The 20,795-nt window shown below is 38.5% G+C and overlaps 1 protein-coding gene across 9 annotated transcripts in view; it reads right to left on the minus strand.

The window, feature by feature from the left end:
* Positions 1–20,795, minus strand: part of SCN3A (sodium voltage-gated channel alpha subunit 3) — a 121,149-nt gene that overhangs the window by 93,617 nt on the left and 6,737 nt on the right. For 8 of the 9 annotated variants that reach the window (XM_014478348.2, XM_070357819.1, XM_005896160.3 and 5 more), the window contains exon 2: positions 5,369–5,564. The gene's annotated coding sequence lies outside the window, so the exon portion shown is untranslated. The remainder of the gene's footprint in view (positions 1–5,368; positions 5,565–20,795) is intronic. The other variant, XM_070357803.1, reaches the window with a different exon arrangement.

Here is a 20,795-nt window from a genome sequence, read left to right on the forward strand (position 1 = left end):
AGAATGAACTTGTTTTACATTTGGGCAAATCTCTTTACTGTCTGACTTAATGGAATATAGCTAGATACTCATATCTGCTTAAGAATTCAATCTGTTGAGATATGTTGTTTTGATTAAAGTACAAGAAGAAAATCCCCTCACAAATATGTAGTTGGAAAATAGGGAGCATTTCAATTTCTTTATGAAGCAGTTGTGAATATTTTTCTTTGATAAACATTAAAACTCTACAAATGGTAGTTTCTTAAATTAGTTTCTATGTGGAATCTAAAACTATCAGTGAACTTCTGATTGATCTTGCCCTTTGGATGGATTTTGTACCATCATGCATAGATCATTTGGAAAATATCAGCACATTGCTATGCAGATTTTCCAAATTTTGACCAACTTTATCATGTAACATTCAAAAATAGCATTTGTTAATATCACCATTGATCTCTAGAGAAGATCATAATGTATTGGGAGACTGTCAAGCTCCCAGTTCAGTTCAGTTCAGTCGCTCAGTCATGTCTGACTCTTTGCAACCCCATGAACTGCAGCACGCTAGGCCTCCCTGTCCATCACCAACTCCCAGAGTATACTCAAACTCATGTCCATTGAGTTGGTGATGCCATCCAACCATCTCATCCTCTGTCGTCCCCTTCTCTTTCCCAGCATCAGGGTCTTTTCAAATAAGTCAGTTCTCCCAGCTTCAGGTTTTCCAGAATTCCAATTTCCCCTTGAAAGCTCCAATTTTAACATCGACAACAACTGCTATCATTTGCTTTCCCTGAAGTGACAGGTTTTTCCTTTATTCACTTTTGAGAAAATATCTGCCAAATATCCGAGTCTGAATAACCAGAGTTTGTCAGTTCTTTCTGTCAAGTGGAAATGGTGTTCCGCGAAAAAGTAATGCGCATTCAGTTCTTGACTGACACAGTCACACAACTCTTTTCCTTGAGACAGCTTTAGTGCTTAGTCCAAGAGGAAATGCTTTCTGTATTCTTTCCCTATCATCATACAGAATATTAAAAATAAGTGTTCTGTAGGGTCAAGATTTAATAAAACTAATAATTTTTACTGCCTCATCAAAGATGTTCTTATGCGAACTGGCATTTTTTTTTTTTTTCCTTACCAAAAATTGTGGTGAAGAAAACAAGGACTCCTCCTACAGTTTGGTGCCACTGCCTTGATTCCTGCTCAGGCGTTAGCAGTTCTACTTCCATGACTTTAGCACTATCGGTGCAAATGTCAGAGCAGTGAAAAAAGGCAAATGACAATTTGGTATTTTTTAAGAAAATAGTTTAGACCTCACAGACACTCTGAAGCAAACTCAGGAACACCCCGGTGTCTGAAACCACCCTTTGAGAACAGCCTCCCTAAAAGGAAGCAGATGGACACCAGTGGTTTAAAGCAAAGGGCAAGAGAATTTTATTGTAGCTTTACTACTTAAGGGTGTGGACTTGGTGGTCAGGACTGCATTCAAGCCCTGGCTCCACTATGTTCTAGCAATGTGATAATTTTTTTTTTTTTAATTCTTCATACTCGCCAGGTTCCCTATGAAGGTAATGATAGCAATGACAGCACATATTTCATAGAGTTAATGTTAACCTTTAAATGAGAAAATGCACTGAAAGCTGAGCAGGTGCCTGGAGGATAGAAGGTCTTCAATAAGTTAGAAAGAAAACAAACCATGGCTGGAGGTTTGTACTGAAGGCACAATTAGGAAGAGAAAACCAATGAGATTTTGTGATGATTTGATATGAAGGGTGAAGAAGAGTTATGGGGTCAAGTTTATCTCCAGATTTCTGGTTTAAGCCTCAAGTTTAACCCAACCAAGAAGTAGAGGTTTGTAGGAATAAATTCTGCTTGAGTTTTATTTAGTTTGAGATGCCTGTGAGACAACTGGATGTATATTTATCTGAGACTCAAGAAAGCTGTCTGGGCTGGGTAAATGTTGATTAAGGAGTCACCAGTTAAAGCTGACGGAGAAGGCAATGGCACCCCACTCCAGTACTCTTGCCTGGAAAATCCCATGGACGGAGGAGCCTGGTGGGCTGCAGTCCACGGGGTCGCTAAGAGTCAGAGACTGAGTGACTTCACTTTCACTTTTCACTTTCATGCATTGGAGAAGAAAATGGCAACCCACTCCAGTGTTCTTGCCTGGAGAACCCCAGGGACGGGGGAGCCTGGTGGGCTGCCGTCTATGGGATTCCACAGAGTTGGACACAACTGAAGTGACTTAGCAGCAGCAGCATTAAAGCTGAAGAATACACAGTACATTATTTAGGAAAAAATTGGAAATATGAAGAAGCAGGACTCTTGTGATTACCATTTTTTAAAGAGAGGGAACACAGAGGATATTAAACAGTGAAATTAGAACAGTTATATAGATGCCAAAAGAGGAATTTCTAAGAAGTTAATTAAAAGGCATGCATTGGATTTGACAAAAAGTCCAGCTACCTGCCTTTAAAATAAATGAGGAACAGGCACAGAGAAGTAATCTTCATTGAAGTATCTATTGACAAACACAGATTGTTGCCCTAAAGCGACACATTTTCCGTACATTCTGTTCTTGACTGATTTTTCCTATTATTGTTGACATTTTTTATCTTGAATCTTACTATTGTGTGATTTGATATTAAAGATCTAAGCTGTGTATAAGTACAGAAAGATAGATTTGTGTAACCCAGATCAGTTTTCCAGGCTCACGTATCTGTGTGCTGTGATACTAACATAAGCTGCTGAAAACATGTAAAACCAACGAATACAATGAGTACAAAATTAATAACTGTTAGTGAATCAGAATCTGAGAAAAATGGCACAGTAAATATTTGAGATATGCCGTAGCACTACCGCAGCAGAAACAAAAGTATTTTTTCCATTAGTCATTTAGCCCGTGAAGTCTCATCTTGCCTAATTTTCCAGAACAGAAGACAGTTTGGTGAATTGTATTGGTCTATAGCCTGTTAGTATCAATAGTCTCTCTCCGTCTCTGTAGGGATTTTTATAATTACGTTACAGACAAAATCAATTAGTTCTGGTCTATTTCCATGGAAACTGAATTATGTCAGAGGCTATAAATTTGCCATCTTCAAGGAAGGAAAGTTGTTCTGTGTCATACAACTTGAGAGATCAGGGAAGGAAAAAACAACATCCGAATATATTTTCATGTTCTTGACGACAAGAGAGAGAGTTGTCAGAGAAAGACTGGTTTCATTAGTGAGAACAGGATGCTGTCTGTGTTTTCTTGGTATCAACAAAAGAAATAGGAAAGGTATAATCTAAAAGATAGAATGGACCAATTAACTATTTTCCTACTAAATAAAGTTATTATTTTTTCCAAAGGAATTTTCGTTTAGGGCTTATAAGTGGCATGTGTGACCAAAAGCATATTTTATCAAAGGCATACACATAGCATTCAACACATTATAATAATAACCACTGGGCACTCACCAAGGCTGAATAAAATATTATTGTCTATGTTTTAAAAGTTTTGAAATTATTGCTTTGTTGGTGTGCCTACGTAACCAAGTGACTTTGAGGATTAAATAAAATAATAGATAAAACTCAATTGAATGATCACTATGTCTTAGATAATTTACGTCATGTAATTTACGTACACTAACTTATTTAATTGTCATTTTAACCCTATGAGGGTATTACTATTACTATTTTCCCCGTTTTACAGATAGGAAAACCTAGGTATAGGTAGGTTGGATAATTTGTCCAAGTTACAAAAGTAATAAGGAGTCAGGATTTGAATACAGATAGTTTAGGATAAAGCCTGGGTCCCAAGCCTGCAAAATGAGAAGAATTTTAGTTCATGTCTTCAGAAATGGAATTACGATGAGTCAGCTACCTTATTAGGAGGTTATTATGTACAGAGGTTGTTATGTATGTATGATGTTAGGAATGGGGTGGTACCATCTAAGAAGCACAGCAATAGAGTCCTCACCTTTGCTTTAAAATACAAAACAAACAGGAATGAATTAATAAACATAAAAGGCACATCTAATAGATACCTGTTCACATGTATGTTAAACATTTTGGAGCTATTTAAAGGTAAATTAAATTAACTAACGGTCTGGACAAGCCTATTGAGAAAGTAACTCTGTAGTGTGGCTATCACCATACTATGGCCAAATACAAATTAAATCTCGACTTTCTCTACTATTGTTCCCTTCCTGTCAGATAAACACATGATTGTCCATAAAAGAACTACTTTGGTCTTTTTCTACCTGGACTTAATGTCAGACATCTGAAAAAAATAGCTGAATGTGAAAGCAGAAGTTCATCTCTGGCTTCAGAACAGTTTTTGTCTTGGAAATAATTATTATTTTTTAGGAGATGATGTTGCCTGTGACTTTATCATTATCAGATAGATATACGCTCAGAGAGACCACTGCTAACTAATAATGACAATTAAGCCAATATTGTAATAAACAAATCAGCATCATTGGTTTTATCAGCTCCTCAGTTTGTCTACTGTGTTTTCAAACTGAAGTAAATTTTGTGTTCATCTTCCCAACAGCCATTCCACTTCAATACCTCTTTCAAACCCCTTGCCTATCATTAGTTAAGGATTAGACATTTGGTCCAGTTCTGGCCAATACAAGATGAGGGCAAGTCTGCCAACTTGGCATCTGTAAAAGTTTTCTTCACTCAAAAAAGACTGAGGGGGAAACAGAGTTCTCTGTCCTATGGACATTGTTGCATCAGGGTATGATGGTCCTACTGCCGGCACTTAAAACCAGAAGGCGTGCCATTGTGAGGGCAAAGCTGACACGCTGAGGGTGGCAGATCACAGAGACAGATCTGCCCTTGGGCTCTTGATGGATCACTCACCTCCTGGACCCAAGCAGCCTCTGCACTGCTTGTTAGTTCAATAAACATCCTTCTTGACTTACATAATTTTAGACAGCTTTTTTCATTAGTTGCGACTGATAAACACTCCTCGGTAGGTTCAAAAACTTGGCCAGTCCAGGAGCCAGCTTACAGTCCAATTCTGACTACATATTTAGATGTCCTTTATCCTATACACATAGATGACCTACAGAAGCAATTACCAAATAAATAAGTTCAACTAAATACAATCCTGGATAATTTGCTGAATACACAAGATGAATGTGTCTCTTGAGAGAAAAAGAAATAAAATGCTGGTTTAGTTTCTCTTTACTTACATCAATAGCCTTTGTCATCTCTCCACTCCCTGAGGTCATCTCTGCCATGTCTCTTGAGTGTTTTTCTCTTTGGGAGGAACAAACTAGCAAGGAGGCAGGAAATCCCTCTTCTGCCTCCTTTTTGTCCTGAAACTGTTGCCATTGTTAGTTTACTAGATTTTAGTTTACTTTGCACAAACACGATTTAGACCCACTAGAAGTTTAGGTACCTTAGATAGTCACAGCACCTTTTTCCGGAAAAAACTCCAGGCCAATTCTGGGAATTATCTCATTTGTTCTTATACGACCCTTATAAGAGATTCTGTGTTTTTATTCCAGTGTGCCACTCTGCCACAAATCCTTGACAGGTATCTCATCCCTGATGAACTCTGATGTGGCTTGACATTACCGTCCTTGCTCCATGACCTGTGAAGAAAGAGAACACAGGTGAGGTGAATCCAGCACCTTTGACATTTGGATTGATATGGGTACTCTGTTTCTGGATCTGGATTTTGTATGCACTTTGTTTACTTATAGTCCTAGATCAAGAAATCAGGATTCACACAAAACATGTTGTGTGAGCCTTATGAGCAGCGTACCCTTGTGTGCTCAAGGGATGATGGGACCGGGAACCATTGTCAGGATCCTGCAGTGGGCATGGGACTCACCTCCTTCAGTGGCAACCTTGATTCCAGTCCTTCTGAAGACAGACTGGAGCTCCAGGGCATCTGCCTGTTCTTCACCTCCTACTTCCTTCCCTCCTCTCCTCTCTTTACTGCCCCTTTGCTTCTTTTCTTCAAATACCAGAAAGATCAAAGAGGTAGACCCTTGGAGTGTACGGTACACATGGAGGTTATGGGTTATTATCCTAATTCCTTTTCCTCTCCACCTAAAATCCCATTTTATTTGCTAAGATAAGACCAATAAACTTTATTCAATGGCTTCTATGAATAAATTTTAGATAAGCAGAGGTGAAAAAAACCAGCATGTTAAACCAAGGCGTAATATATATCAATCTGATGTCATAGTCCTTCCGGCTATAACCATTAGCAATGGCTAAGCCTAGTTAAACCAATGATTATTTAGAAGGATGATATATGAAAGTGAAAGTGTTAGTCACTCAGTTGTGTCTGACTCTTTGCGACCCCATGGACTGTAGCCAACCAGGCTCTTCTGTCCATGGGATTTTCCAGGCAAGAATCCTGGAGTGGGTTGCCATTTCCTCCTCCAGGGGCATCTTCCCAACACAGGGATCAAACCCAGGTCTCCCACATTGCAGGCAGATTATTTACCATCTGAGCCACCAGGGATACCCAATCAGTATCCCTGATTTAAATCAGCAATTAGTATTTTTTAAAAGACTTCATTTCATGTATACAAATCTTACATGGCAAACCAGTCTGGATCCTCATGAATGAATCTCTTTTTACAATTTACTGTGAAAAAAAAAGTCCCATTAAATGTCACCTTTTTATTTAATACATAGTTGTTTTTTTTTTTCATCTTCATCTCCAGAGGAGAACTCACTCCTAAACAACAAATCTCTTCTTTAATCTGTCATCAGAGTGATCTTTTAAAAATATGTATCTTATCCTTATTAAACTTTATAAGTGCTTCTTAGTGAGTTATACTTAGGAAAGTGTGCCGGTGCCTTTGTGATCTGGCCTTTGTCTTTCCTCTCTTTCACTTGGTAGCAACACAGACCTGGCTCTGCCATTTGCTAGCTGTTTAACATTGAACATGTTACCTGACCAGTCCAATTTTTAGTTTCCTCTCTGTTCATGGAAACTATAATACCCATGGAAAGAGGGTTGTTGTTAGAATTAAATGATCTTCACACATACACACATGCATGTAGAGTCATTTGTACAATAGCTGGTATAAAGTAGGTTTTCCATAAAAGCTGGAGGTTTTAGTAGTAATAGAAGTAGCAATAATAGGAATAACAGTATTATAGTTATTATTACTTTACTAATACCCATCATCAGATCTTGAAGCATTAAATTTCATTCAAGTATTACATTGTTAAATTTATAGTCCTTAAATAAATGTTAGTTGCTTCTACTTTAAGTCACAGGCTAATAAACACTACTTCTCTCCTTCACAGCATGTAAATAACTGAGTTTTCAATACCTTGATCTTCATCCTGACTTATAATGAGCATGGTATTAAACAACTAAAATATCAAATTTAGATATTCTAAATTATGTGCAGTCTTTTCTCTGGAAACATTTTCAGCCTTTTCTCTGGTGCGGGGGTGAAGTTGGGAGGACTAAATATCAAAGAGAAACTAAGAACTTCAGGATGAACAGAAGAGTGGAGTTTGAAAAAGCATGCCAGAAAGTTCTGATTCGCTTGAGTTCTTATTCTTCACCCTCCCCTTGTGAAAATCACTGATTCACGGATTAGAGAAAATATATCTCATGGCCTGGGCTCCAAATGGGAGAGATTTTTTTCAGTCTCGAGTACACATGGGAAATAGTGATTTCTGCATATGGTTTCACACTCCAATTTAGGTCCAATACTTTGAGTTGTATTATGTCTTAATAAGATCTCTATCTCACTCATCATTCGAAGAAGACCACGGTTTATAGATTAATTGTAAGATAAAATAGGACTACTTGAGTTAAGAAGAGAATGAGGATTCTTTAAATCAGTTCTGAACTTCAGTGAGCATAAGAATCACTTGGACTGCTTATTAAATCTGTAGACTTCTGGGTTCAATCTATGGAGATTCTGAAAAAATTAGTCTTGGGCAAGACCCAGGGATCTGCATTTTAAAATAGTACCTTAGATTAATTTGATGGAAATGGCACATTGAGTACAGTTTAAGAAGGTTATTCTGAAAGGAAAGAGTAGAGATTACTATGAATATGAGATGGTCACTTTATACAATCAAGGCTGGAATTTAGCGCTTATGTTCCCAATAGGTAAGGAAAAGTGGAAGTACACAGAATCATATGTATCTGATTTTATTTTAGGAAACAAAACAAAACAAAAAGATTCTTAAACACTGTGTATAAAAAGACAATCTTTCTCCAAGAACCAAACTGAGGGAAGAAGTTTTGCTATCAAGGGATACTACATAACATGCTTAGCAGATATCTTAAATTTAATTTCACAGAAGACCCATACAAGGTTTAATCTAATAAGACTTATACTAATGGTTAAAGTAGTTGAACTCAGTGAATTCCATTAAGATGGTGATGAGATAAGATGATTTAGAAACTATACTTTCAGATTATTTAATATAAGTATTGGACCTACAGATCCCCCCAAAATGGATAGCCTGCCTTTGAAATTATCTTAAAAGAATTTTAGCAGTTCAGAAATTAAGGGAAATTCTTTATACCATGAATGAGGAAGTTGTTATTCAAAGAGTATGACAGAAACTTTACTCTAAAAAGGGTAGATGTCACCAGCTGAGGAACTTTGCTTTAATTTTATTTTTCTTAGCTCATTTTTATTTATACTGTTAATATTATTAATTGTAATATTAATACCAACAGTTGAATTTTCTAGAGATGAGTTTTATATTTCCTTTTGTGTAAGTTTATCCTAACAATTGATTTATCCTTTAATTTCTTCTAGTCCAGTGTTTAATTTTTGTCTTGAAATTATCTTAAAAGAATTTTAGCAGTTCAGAAATTAAGGGGAATTCTTTATACCATGAATGAGGAAGTTGTTATTCAAAGAGTATGATAGTAACTTTACTCTAAAAAAGGTAGGTGTCCATTGTTTTTAAATCTTATTTTGCCTCTTTAGTTTATCCTTTAACTATTTGCAAGAATACACAGAAGAACTGTACAAAAAAGATCTTCACGACCCAGATAATCATGATGGTGTGATCACTCACCTAGAGCCAGACATCCTGGAATGTGAAGTCAAGTGGGCCTTAGAAAGCATCACTATGAACAAAGCTAGTGGAGGTGATAGAATTCCAGTTGAGCTGTTTCAAATCCTGAAAGATGATGCTGTGAAAGTGCTGCACTCAATATGCCAGCAAATTTGGGAAACTCAGCAGTGGCCACAGGACTGGAAAAGGTCAGTTTTCATTCCAATCCCAAAGAAAGGCAATGCCAAAAAATGCACAAACTATCGCATAATTGCACTCATCTCACACGCTAGTAAAGTAATGGTCAAAATTCTCCAAGCCAGGCTTCGGCAATATGTGAACCGTGAACTTCCTGATGTTCAAGCTGGTTTTAGAAAAGGCAGAGGAACCAGAGATTAAATTGCCAACATCTGCTGGATCATGGAAAAAGCAAGAGAGTTCCAGAAAAACATCTATTCCTGCTTTATTGACTATGCCAACGCCTTTGACTGTGCAGATCACAATAAACTGTGGCAAATTCTGAAAGAGATGGGAATACCAGACCACCTGATCTGCCTCTTGAGAAATCTGTATGCAGGTCAGGAAGCAACAATTAGAACTGGACATGGAACAACAGACTGTTTCCAAATAGGAAAAGGAGTACGTCAAGGCTGTATATTGTCACCCTGTTTATTTAACTTCTATGCAGAGTACATCAGAGAAACGCTGGACTGGAAGAAGCACAAGCTGGAATCAAGATTGCAGGGAGAAATATCAATCACCTCAGATATGCAGATGACACCACCCTTATGGCAGAAAGTGAAGAGGAACTCAAAAGCCTCTTGCTGAAAGTGAAAGTGGAGAGTGAAAAAGTTGGCTTAAAGCTCAACATTCAGAAAACGAACATCATGGCATCTGGTCCCATCACTTCATGGGAAATAGATGGGGAAACAGTGGAAACAGTGTCAGACTTTATTTTTTGGGGCTCCAAAATCACTGCAGATGGTGACTGCAGCCATGAAATTAAAAGACGCTTACTCCTTGGAAGGAAAGTTATGACCAACCTAGATAGCATATTCAAAAGCAGAGACATTACTTTGCCAACAAAGTCCGTCTAGTCAAGGCTATGTTTTTTTCTGTGGTCATGTATGGATGTGAGAGTTGGACTGTGGAGAAGGCTGAGCACCGAGGAATTGATGCTTTTGAACTGTGGTGTTGGAGAAGACTCTTGAGAGTCCCTTGGACTGCAAGGAGATCCAACCAGTCCATTCTGAAGGAGATCAGCCCTGGGATTTCTTTGGAAGGAATGATGCTAAAGCTGAAACTCCAGTACTTTGGCCACCTCATGCGAAGTGTTGATTCATTGGAAAAGACTCTGATGCTGGAAGGGATTGGGGGCAGGAGGAGAAGGGGACGACAGAGGATGAGATGGCTGAATGGCATCACTGACTCAATGGATGTGAGTCTGGGTGAACTCCGGGAGTTGGTGATGGACAGGGAGGCCTGGTGTGCTGTGATTCATGGGGTCGCAAAGAGTCGGACATGACCGAGCAACTGAACTAAACTGAACGATTTTGGAGGCTTCCTGGTAACTCACGCAACAGTAAAGAATCTGCCTGGCAAGCAGGAGACCTGAGTTCAATCCCTCACTCTAGAAGATCCCCTGGAGAAGGAAATATCAACCACTCCAGTATTCTTGCCTGGAGAATTCCTTGGACAGAGGAGCTTGGTGGCTACAGTCCATGGGGTGCCAAAGAGTCGGACGTGACTGACTTTCATTTTTATTTCACTTAGCTATTTTTAGCCATTTATGCAGCTTTCTTTCCTTTCAATCCATTTTATCCTCATTTATGTTGACATAATGTACCTGCTTCAGAATTTTCCAGATCAAAACCATTTCTGGCAGGCATTCGACTGTAAAACTCTGGGGACTCAGTTAGCTCTTTGTGCAGGGGCTGAAGTAAATCCAAAGCCACACACTAAGGAGTTCACAGCTATTGTCATCAGGTCCCTGGCAGTGTTTCCCCATGGGGAGGGGACCTCCTTCCATCTGGATGGGATTGCTGGTTGGCTTTTGGCGTCTGTAATAGCCCTATCCTACCAGCTGCTCCTTTGGTTTTAGGACTTGAAACTGTTATCAGGTAAATAACTTCAAATGGTCAAATCACCAAGATGTTATGAAGTAATATACTGAGAATTTTGTCTAGGAAGGAAAACCACACATCTACTTCTCTGGGTACTTCAGATTCTCCTGGAGTAAATTTGACCATTAGAAGACTAAATGAAGGTCTCAGTTAATTTAAAATCTGAGATTTCTTTCTTTGAGTTGTATTAAATTCATTTCTGCCTTACTCTAAAAATGTTGAGGCTGAGACTCAGAAGCTTAAATGTACATTCTAAAACAGTGACTTCATTAATGCGCAATGTTGAACAGGTTTAATCATCTACATTTTCTCCATTTTCATCGTCTTCAACTGCCTGTTGCTCATGTATTTTGAAAAAATAATGTACCATTTTACTTTATTTTTTATGAAGAGATAAAATATAATAAAAACAAAAAGTTGTTGCTGTTCAGTTGCCAAGTTGTGTCTGACTCTTTTGTGACCATATGGACTGCAGCCCACCAGGCTCCTCTGTCCATGGGATTCCCAGGCTAGAATACTGGAATGGGTTGCCATTTCCTTTTCCATAAATAAAAGTTAAATTTCTCTAAATACATGATTTAAAAGATGTATTGGAACTTGGAAGTCCAGTATTCTAAAACTGAAAAGGCTCCTTCTGGCATCTAGTTTCACCATTAGAGTGTCAGTGGTCCTCAAAATTTAGCATCAGAATCACCTGTAGGGCTTTTAGTAAATCACAGCTTGCCAGGTTCTACCCCAGAGTTGCTTGTAGATACAGGTGAAGCCCCAAATGTTGTGTTTCTAATAAGCACACAGAGGATGCTGATGATGTTAGCCCAGGAATCCCATTTTGACAATGACTGGCTGATAGAATCCAGAAATTTTTTTGTTTGTTTGTTTGTTCTGTTTTTTGTTGTTGAACTTAGAAGCATATGTGCCAGTCATACTGTTCTCATTTTTATGATTTCTCAAAGATAATAGCCATAGCTTCTTCAGTCTCATTGTTTATTTGTTTAATGTCCTGTGGTGTAATTCTTCTGAACCTGGAAGCTTAAAATGATTTATGGCAGTATTTCACAGAAGCCTGCAATAGCTTTGTAAGCGTCTCCCTGATTCCAGCCTGACTCCCATGGAGCCTATTTTCACCCAGCAGTCAGAGTGATTTGGGGAAAAGAGAAAACAAATCGAGTTATTTCTCTGTGCAGGAGCCTACAGGAGCTACCCAGAGAAAAGGCCAAACTCTGTATTATTGCCTCTAAGACCTTATGAATGGCTTTCCAGTTACCTTGCTGAACTCATCCTGAACTCATTGCTCTCCTTTTTTCTCACTCCTCTCTAGTCACACTGGCTACTGGCTGTCCTTTGCACCTGCCAAACGCAGATATACTGCTCAGTCTCCTAGGAGTGTTGTTTCCTCTGGATAACCTAACTTTCTCATCTGCAAGTCTTGGTCAAAACTTTACCTTTTCAAAGAGACCTTCTATGCTTCCCCTCCATCTCCTTACCCCACTTTATTGTTTCCAAAGCACTTATCACCTTATTATGTACTATATAATTAACTGATTTATAATGTCTGTTATTCACTTTCTATTTTTCCTGGGTAGAACATAAGACTTAAAGGGGCTGGAATATTCCTTTCTTGGTCCCTTTTGTTCACCAGTGAATCCCAAGTACTTAGAACAGTGCATGGCACATAGTGGGTGCTCAACAGATATTTTTTGAATAAATGAATTACTTAATGTTAGTTTCTTATAAAGATTTAAACTTTTTACTTAGATTTGCTATTTCAAATTCAGCCTACAACTACTCTTTAGAAAGTCTTGTATTCTATTTAGGTAGCATATTTTATAACAGCAAAGTCTAGAAAAAAACTGAAATATCCACTCATATAAGATTGGTTAGGTAAATAAAGTAACGTAGTTTTGTGTCATATAGCCATGAAGATGGTAAAACATAGAAAAGCAACAAAAGCCAAATACTCTATAGGCACAATATTTGCTAATTATGTAATTGTATTTCTTCTAGATCACATACATACATTCAAAACCTGTTTACCTCAAAGATTATTGACTAAGTATGCTGAGTTTGGGCTTCCCTGGTGGCTCAGGGGTGAAGAATCTGCTGCCAATGCAGGAGACCTGGGTCCAATCCATCCCTGGGTCAGGAAGATTCCCTGGAGAAGGAAATGGCAACACTCCAGTATTCTTGCCTGGGAAATCCCATGGAAAGAGAAGCCTGGGCTACAGTCTATGGGATCTCAAAGAGTCAGACACAACTCAGCGACTAAACAACAACATGCTGAGTTTATCAGACCCTCTTTAATACAAAGCAAAGTGAGGAATGAATATTTTCCTCAAAGAATTCCACACCTCAAAATATCTTAGAGAAGGAATAGTAATGATAATAGAGGACACTGACTTGCTCTGTGCCAGGCACTGATTAGCTCATTTTTATCTTGACAGTAACTCTATGAGATAAAGGTGATTATTGTCCTCATTTTGCAGATAAGGAAACAATAGGATTCAGAGGATAATAAGACGTCCAAAGTCACATGGCTAGTAATCATGCCACCAAATCCAGTGTCTTTTTTTTCTTCAGTTCAGTTCAGTTCAGTTGCTCAGTCGTGTCCGACTCTTTGCGACCCCATGAATCACAGCACTCCAGGCCTCCCTGTCCATCACCAGCTCCCGGAGTTCATCCAAACCCACGTCCATTGATGGTGATGCCATTCAGCCATCTCATCCTCTGTCGTCCCCTTCTCCTCCTGCCCCCAATCCCTTCCAGCATCAGAGTCTTTTCCAATGAATCAACACTTCGCATGAAGTGGCCAAAGTACTGGAGTTTCAGCTTTAGCATCATTCCTTCCAAAGAAATCCCAGGGCTGGTCTCCTTCAGAATGGACTGGTTGGATCTCCTTGCAGTCCATGGGACTCTCAAGAGTCTTCTCCAACACCACAGTTCAAAAGCATCAATTCCTCGGTGCTCAGCATTCTTCACAGTCCAACTCTCACATCCATACATGACCACAGAAAAAAACATAGCCTTGACTAGACGGACCTTTGTTGGCAAAGTCTCTGCTTTTGAATATGCTATCTAGGTTGGTCATAACTTTCCTTTCAAGGAGTAAGCGTCTTTTAATTTCATGGCTGCAATCACCATCTGCAGTGATTTTGGAGCCCCCAAAAATAAAGTCTGACACTGTTTCCACTGTTTCCCATCTATTTGCCATGAAGTGATGGGACCAGATGCCATGATGTTCGTTTTCTGAATGTTGAGCTTTAAGCCAACTTTTTCACTCTCCACTTTCACTTTCAGCAAGAGGCTTTTGAGTTCCTCTTCACTTTCTGCCATAAGGGTGGTGTCATCTGCATATCTGAGGTGATTGATATTTCTCCCTGCAATCTTGATTCCAGCTTGTGCTTCTTCTAGTCCAGCGTTTCTCATGATGTACTCTGCATATAAGTTAAATAAGCAGGGTGACAATATACAGCCTTGACGAACTCCTTTTCCTATTTGGAACCAGTCTGTTGTTCCATGTCCAGTTCTAACTGTTGCTTCCTGACCTGCATATAGGTTTCTCAAGAAAAAGTAAAAATCAGAGGCTCTCCCTAAAAAATAATTTACTGATTTGTTTCTCCAGCTTCATCTTACATGCTCTCCTACATGTGTGCTCCTCCCTAGTCAAATGTATGTTTGCCATTCCCCGAAAGTCCCGTCTCTGGCCTCTGACTTTCAGAAACCTTCCCTCTGCCTGAATTCTCACTCACCACCAATTACTGCCTGTTAAAATCCTACCTATACGCCAAGGCTCATCATACCTAAATTCTGAGTCAGAAGTTGTTTTGCCTTCCTCTGAACTCCAACAACTTGCACAGATTGTCTTTAAAATTCATATAATAATTATAATACTCTGGCTTCTGCTTTTATTAAGGATGTGCCTTATTTCTTCTACATTTTAAATTTCTTGAAGATAAAGATTTTATTGCTTATCTACCACAGTCAGCAGGATATTATTAGATATCTTCTGAATATTATTACCTAAAACAAATTCTGCTAGTGCCCTATCCAGTGTGTTAGCTCTGGTCACATGTAGGAATTGAACACTTAAATTATAGCTAGTGCCAAATCTGAAATGATAATATTTTTGGATATTGGCTTAAATTTAAAAAAAAAACCAGCATTAGTAACCTTAATTTCACTTGTTTCTTTTGTCTTTTTTTAATGTTATCATCTAGAAATTGTCAAAGTACATATGTTCATCTCATATCTGTAGTGATGAGTGCTGGTTCAGTGTATACCTTTCTCCTATTCCTTTTCCATCCACCAAATGATCAAACCTACTAACAAATGAATTAAGAAAGCAGGCAATCCCCTGTTCTGAGATGCTCTAAAAGGGAGAGGCACACTCTGTCTATCATTTTCTGTTTTACTTGGTTAGATGGTTGTTTTCGTCTTTAATTCCTAGGATTTTGGACCAAGAAACAAAAGTGAACATTGTGTGTTTCTGCGTGTGTGTGTGTGTGTGTGTGTGTAAGAGACAGAGAAACATGGAAGGTAACATTTAAACACATTTAAACATCTAAATCAGAATATATCCAGAATTATAGAAAGCTTTCTATTTTGAAGTAAACTGGCATCAAGGAAAATAGAAAGCAAATAAAGTTCTCAGCCCAGTAAACAGCCCTTGATCCATTTCTATCGTAATGTCAGTTTTGCTTCAGCCATAATAGAGAGCCCTGCAAGTTGCCCCCAGCCACGTCTCTCCTCCTGCTTGCTGGTGCCTTGTGCTTTAGGCAGTTTCTTTCCAGGCAACCACAGACTGTTTACTGACTGTAATCAAAATGACAGCACACTGTTTTCACAACCCAGCGTTGAGTCGATTGCCTTTTTCACTTGGCAACCTAAGGGAGCTTGAGGTATAACTTGCATCACTTCAAGATGGTGGTGCTTACTTCATATGTAACCTGCATCCTCTGAGGCTTAAACTACAGAGGAATTGAGAGTTATCTAGCATGCAGCAGGGAGGCTGTGAAATCAGCCTTCAGATTAGTGCTAGTGGTAAACTCCACTGGAGCACACTTATTTAGGTGTGGCTGCAGTTCTGCTGTGGTTCTTCCCCAGCCAGAACCCAGCCGCCTGAGCAGCTTCTCTTTTAAGCATCCCCACCCCACCCCTGGTGGGCTGCTGTCTATGGGGTTGCACAGAGTCGGACACGACTGAAGCGACTTAGCAGCAGCAGCAGCACCCCACCCCCACCCCATCCTAGCTAGATGGTTATAATGTTGTGGAGTCTGACCACCTTGAAGATGGAAAGGAGAGGCAGAGGAGAGTATAATACAATAGAAACATGCCCTGCCCCTAAGAGAGACAGAAGAAAACAGATAGGGGAATGCCTGTGACTCAAGTAATCTGTAAGTTCTAGGCTTGTCTTTGACGTCACTTGCTGTGACATGTTGAATGCTCAGTGTTTTTGGTATTGAGTGTCCACATCTGTTATGGAGAAGGAAGCGGGAATGTGACTAGTTGATATGCAACGCCTCTTTTATCTCTACAGCACTGAAACTCTGTGCTTGGTGTATTCCAACATTTATCCCTTCTGAGAGACAGTGATCTGAAGGTGCAGCAGTTGCCTTATACTCTGAACTCAAAGGGTCATTGAATATTGGACTAATGATGTAACTGGGGTTGGCTGTGTTATACCTTTTAGAGTCTGTCTTCATATTCAGAATACTTTATGGGCTATGTGCTTGTTCAAATTTGAGCTATGTTTTTTTGATGAATCAATATTATGAATACCTTGAGAAGAGTATAGCTGGAGGGTTGGTTGCTGAAGAGAATTGTCCCTCACATCTTTTCTATTTAGATACTCAATTCTGTACACATAATTTCTTCCTAAATTGGTGATATCAAAAATCTTCTATACAAATAACAATTAAAAAAAAAACTAACAAAACCTCGAGTCTAGGTTTCAATGAAATACGATCAGTCATTGAAGAAAATGTGAAAACAGAGAGTCTATGTTTTTCCTTCAGCCACTTAGCACATCATTTGTACCAAAATAGAGCAAAGACCTCCGTGCGCTGCCTGAGTTAGGTGTAGATGTTACCACTTATTTGGGATTCCCTGTTGGTCAGTGGTAAAGAATCACTCTGTAAAGCAGGAGACATTCAATACCTACATTGGAAAGATCCCCTGGAGGAGGGCATGGCAACCTACTCCAGTACTCTTGCCTGGAGAATCCCAGGGACTGAGGAGCCTGGCAGGCTTCAGTTCATAAATTTGCAAAGAGTCGGACGTGACCGAAGTGACTGAGCAGGCACCCACATTACCACTTAATTGCAGCAGGATCACACAGTGGAGGGTCTCTGCATGTAAACACAGCAGGGATACTGTTCAGAGCTCAATTCTTTGGGGGCTAAAGGAAGCCAGAATGCCACAGGCAATAGAAAATTACATTTGATGCAAAATTTTCCTTAGAGATTGCAGCAACCAATATGCTAATTAGAGTCAAGACAGGCATAGCCTGCCTGGCCCTTCCCAGGATGCAGGATCTAGCAAGACTCTGGCTAGTGAGGGCAGCAATCATAAGGAGAAACAAAAGCGTTGAACGGAGGAGATGCTAGGAAGGACAGAGCTGGAATTTGTGGCATTTCTACAGTGTTCTTGAACTGAGAACTTCTTCAAGTATGGAACTTGAACTAACTACTCAAGGACATGGATAATTTAGGGTTCTGATAAAATTGCCTGTGCAAAGTTGGGCATTGAATTCATTTATTCTTCAAATGTCTTTCTCCTTTTAAAAAAATAATAGACTTTATTTTTTTAGGGCAGTTCTAGGTTACCAGAAACTTGAATAGACAGTTCACAGACACAGAAAACACACTTATGTTTACCAAAAGGGAAAGAGGGAGGGGAGGGATAAATTTAGGAGTTTGCAGATACAAACTACTATATATAAAAGAAACAACAAAGGCCTACTGTATAGCATAGGGAACTATATTCAGTATCTTATAATAATCTATAATGAAAAAGAAAAAATGCATATACATATATGTGAATTACTTTGCTAAACACCAGAAACCAACACAACATTGTATGTCAACTATACTTCAATTTTTAAAAAATCCAAGAAAACATAAAATATCTATCAAATGTTGAAAAAAAAAAGTCAAAGAGTTTCCAAATCAAGTGTGCCTCTTTATGTCTTAGATATTTAGTTTTCAAATGTTTTATTCAGGAAGAAATTGAGAATAAATAGAAAGTATTTTGTTATGCATAAAGTTTCCCAAATTTAGCTTTCCTGAGGGATCTGGGTTATTGGAGAAAGTGAGTATTATTTTATGGTTACATCTGTATCACAGAGTGTTGTTTCAAATGTAATACAGTTATAGTACATTTAATGGATATTTAAAAGAAATGTGTCTTAACAATGACTCAGGATAATTTTGAGACACAGAGTAAACAAGTTTAACAAATGTATTAGAGAGCTTACTACTGCAGTTTCCAGGGCGTATTTTAACTCGTGCTAATTTGCATAGAGATCTGCATCATGATTTGGATGTGCTTTGCCACTTTTCATTTACTCCTGAGCATTACCCTTCCCCTTTTCAAAATATACTTAATGCTTTTGAATAACAAATTGGAATTCTTTTCCCCAAAGAATCCACTTATTTCTCACAGTTGTCACTGTGTTGGTAGAGGAAATGGTCATATCAACCATAAATTTTTTGCTCTCTACACTGACTAATTTAAGGTGTTTTTACCTTTCATTAAAAAACATTTCTTTTTGGTTCAGTTCAGTTCAGTCACTCAGTCGTGTCCGATTCTTTGCGACCCCATGAATCGCAGCACGCCAGGCCTCCCTGTCCATCACCAACTCCTGGAGTTCACCCAGACTCACATCCATCGAGTCAGTGTTGCCATCCAGCTATCTCATCCTCTGTCGTCCCATTCTCCTCCTGCCCCCAATCCCTCCCAGCATCAGAGTCTTTTCCAACGAGTCAACTCCTCACATGAGGTGGCCAAAGTATTGGAGTTTCAGCTTTAGCATCATTCCTTCCAAAGAAATCCCAGGGCTGATCTCCTTCAGGATGGACTGGTTCATTCTTATTAATATTTTACTGGTTTGTTATTTATATTTTTATTGTAGACCACCTAAGTACTTTGAATATAAAGGTAGGATGTCATTTTTTTAAAAAAAATCAGTGATCTAATCCCAGTTTGAGAATCCAAGCACCGTTTCATCGACGTCTACCATAAACTGAGCCCAGATATAATATAGTGTTGCTTCTGTTCACCATGCAACCACTAGCCTCCTGTTTCAAAATACATGTATTCTCATCCTGAGATTTAACAGCTCTTTCATATTGGATGATAATTTTCGTGACCTGGTTGAAAAAATGGTAGAAATCATGAAGAAAGCATAGTTGAGTAGAAATATTAAAGGATGTTTCTCCAGAGGAAAGACTTTAGGATATAATCTGCTCTGAAGGATGGAGCGGATTGCTTTTATAGAGGCTACCACAGACTCTCCCTAGTTGTGGAAAGGATTGTGGGAAATCAACATGGAAAAGCAACTGCGATGTTAACCCAGAAAATGTTGAAAAGGCTGACTCACCTTCATAATGGAATTCGTTTTAGGAAAATCAATTCATTATTAATTCCACTTAACTATTAGGTTAATTCACTTTTTCCTCAGAAATGCCACTTTCTGACAATACATTTTTAAGTGACTTTTGGCTTTAAATAATTTGTTGGTTTACAGATCTGCTTTACCTCGAAATGTGCCACAATTGAAGTTTCAATAACTTGAAATCAATGTTTTGTTTCCAATTGAATGAACTGGCTATTTGAAAAATTATCTTTCAATGACCACTCTTATTTGATTTTAAGACTTAATTTTCAAAGGAACAATTTACAAGGTACAGAATAAGAAGAGGGCAAATCTCTGGTTGTACAAATTGAACTTCATGGATGCTTATGTCCAAGTGTGCACAATTGTTTGTATTGTTAGTTTGAAAAATATATCACAACCAGCAGCTGAGTCAACTTTCTAATAGAGGTAAGGGTAGGAAATTACCAATTTGAAATATAAAACTGCTTAAACATATAGAGTAAATACCAGTGTTTTTAACCGAAGGGGAAATGGACACGAATGTACTTTTTGTTACTTTTAGTATTTGCATAGTCTTTTAACTTAACATGTGCCCACTTGTTAGAATTTTGAAATTATTCTAAAAGCCATTTCTCAGTTGTCTTTCACTTCTCTAGCCAAACTTTCACTAGCTTTTCTTGTTTTTCTCCATCTTTCTTTAGTCAATTGCTTTTCAAACCTGACTGCATATTTGAACTATGCTTGCAGAGCTTTTAAACACTGATGCCCAGGCTCAGCCCAGCGCATTTAATTGAATTGGCCTAAGGTGGAGCAAGCTTTACTCTTTTTTTTTTTTTAGCTTTGCTCTTTTTGAAGCTTCCCAGATGATTCCAGTGTGTAGCCAGAGCTGTGCCCCACTCTCTGAATAAGCTCATCATGTTTTATCTGTTTCCATTTTCTCTCAGATGTTTGCATCTCTATTTCCTTTAAACTGTTTTTTCCCCCTCCTTTTATTATTATTGGTGAGGTTTAAAAAATCTGACTGTTTTTTTTTTCAGTTTTCATTTTGCTTTTTCTTTCTGATTTTCCATGTACTGGTGAAGAAGTTCTCATTCCAGACATATGTA

Source organism: Bos mutus, chromosome 2 (genome assembly GCF_027580195.1).
Source record: "Bos mutus isolate GX-2022 chromosome 2, NWIPB_WYAK_1.1, whole genome shotgun sequence".
Classification (NCBI taxonomy): Eukaryota; Metazoa; Chordata; class Mammalia; order Artiodactyla; family Bovidae; genus Bos; species Bos mutus.